Raw genomic sequence first — 2,547 nt, 5'->3', positions numbered from 1 at the left:
AAAAAAACCCCAATCTGCTGCCCCCCCCCCAGCTCACCCCCTTTCTCTAGGTAGTATTTTAATGCTCTACACTACAAGGTATTCAAAAATGTGCATTAGCTGAGAGAAAACAGTGACCTCCTCCCTCCGTCTGACTTGGGATCAGCCAGTAGCATTCCATTCCTGAGGAAAGTATGCGGTGTAGTAGTCCAGCAGTCACAGGATTTCTCTTTAATTTTAACTGCGCTGCTGCCAGTAACGTCACAGGTTATTCTGGGTAATTAAGTACTGAATGTAAATATGTTAAGTCAGTAGCCTTTTAAGGGCTGCACTCTTATGGGTTTCCCTGTTCGTTTGTGTGATATGAGGAGACCTCGGCTCTTCAGACTGTTAAAGACAGTGTGTTTACCGATAAACACTGTAGGTTACACAGTTCAAACGAGGCTTAAAAGAGGATGAAAATGCACTTTTTTTCTGCTGACTGGACCAACATGGCTTGGAGTTTTTTTTCAATGACTAAAGGTTTCTTGCGGGACATAGGCCTACTGCCTGGTTAATGTCAGTTACTTTATATCAAAGCTTAGAGGAGTAATAATATGTGGGATTTGCGCTTTTGAAACATTGTTCAAGATCATAAATGTCAACACCTATAGGAAAGGATCATAAGGAACATCTGGATCTGGAGCCTGTGTGGCAGAAATGATGAAATTACACACTAATTTTATGAGGAGCCATATCCATTATTAAATTTAGTTAATAGACTTCATTTATTCATGTCAGCTGTTTTATGTTGAAAAGGTGCAGACAAACGCTGACATAAATGTTAAAACAGCTTCTTTTAAAAGCATAAATAGACAGAAAAATACCATCATAATAAACATAAAGGTCTATTTGGCAGATATAGACAACGACTGTATGAAGTTGAAGCTTTTTTAATCGGCCATCGAGCCAAAAGTAGCTTCATTATTGAATCATTGCTGCTCCTGTGATGGTCTCTGTTTAACAGTTCTATGTTTAGCCACTGGAGACACACAAGAGGAAACAAGAGAGACACACAAATAAAAGGCACACATTGTCTTGGTTGCATGATGTAATTTTGACCTTTAGATAATGTGTGACTAGTCGATGAGTTGTGAATAAATGATTGAGTAAGATTTTGCTAGTGGGACTGTTTAGGCCAAATGACTTAAGTACTTTTACTGTACAAACGTCCCACTATTGTCTGGAGGCTTTTTTACTTTGACTGTTTTTCCAAAGAGTTGACGAGAGACAAAAAACATTTAATATTAAGTGGACGTTCCTTATAGGAAACACAAAGACTCGCTTCCAACACTGACTAAACTCCTAAGAATTCATCTCGTTTATCGAAGCTTTGTGCCAGATAACCACATTGCCTTAGATTTATGCTACTGTCATAGTTCACTCCTGGTGACTCAACAGATTAAGCTCTTCCTCCGAATCGCACCTGGAATCAATTGCTTCCTAGAAGTGGTGGGCTCGATCCTTTCATCAGCACTGGAGCATGTTTTTCGAATAAAAAAGCAAATAAACTTCATCGGATAAGAAAGCAGCGTTGTGTCACCGCACCACAAGAAACACTGTTTCCTTTCTGAAGCCTTCCAGTAATGAATTAAACGTAAGCATCGTTTAGAGAACCAGTTCTCGTCAGCTTCTGCAAGTAAAATAAAACTGCTTTGTCAGGAAGGGATTGGATGAGATGGGTCGGATTACATGGTGGAATGTAGTGTAGTAATGCTGCTTTATACTCATTTATACATTTTAGAGGCAATGATTGTACTTTACTCCACACTAATTGATTCAATAGCTTTAGTTACTCATTACTTTGCAGATTCAGGTGGTTAATATGTTAATACATTCTGATATGTTGTTATGGATTAGGATACTCAGGAGTTACAATTAGCTCCTTACACATTAATGCATCACTAATTATAATCCAGTAATATGTATTTTTCAAATTCTTTAAATATATTTTGATGCTAATATGTATGAACTTCATGAACTTTGACTTAAGTAAGATTTGAAATGCAGGTCTTTGTAACAGAGTGCCTCTACGATGTAGTATTACTACTTTTACTCAAATATCCGAATATTTCTTCCAACCCTGAATAAATTAGAGATTATATGATACAATTAGACAAGATTACATTAATTTAGAACAGATTTGGATATTTCAGATAATCTTAGATTAGAGGTGAGATTAAATGAAAAGAGATGAGATGAGATTATATGAGATTACATTACATTATGGATTTGATGAGAATAATGAGATTGTATTACTTTAGAAGAGTAATTAGATGTGATCAGATAGAGTTAGAGAGGAATGTTGCAACAGAGTGAATTAATTTAAAACAGATTTGAGATGAGGTTGGTTTACATCATTTTAGAATAGAGATGAGATGAGATTTAATTAAATGAGATGAGACTTGGTTACATTATTATATGGTATACATGAGATGAGTTAAGATTACACTAGAATAGAATTGAATTTCATTACCATATAGATGAGATAAGATTTATTGTGATGAGATGAGATTATTAATGTATTGG

Source organism: Morone saxatilis, unplaced genomic scaffold (genome assembly GCF_004916995.1).
Source record: "Morone saxatilis isolate NCDOM2014 unplaced genomic scaffold, NCSU_SB_2.0 Contig14, whole genome shotgun sequence".
NCBI lineage: Eukaryota > Metazoa > Chordata > Actinopteri > Moronidae > Morone > Morone saxatilis.
This window is presented reverse-complemented; position numbering follows the sequence as displayed.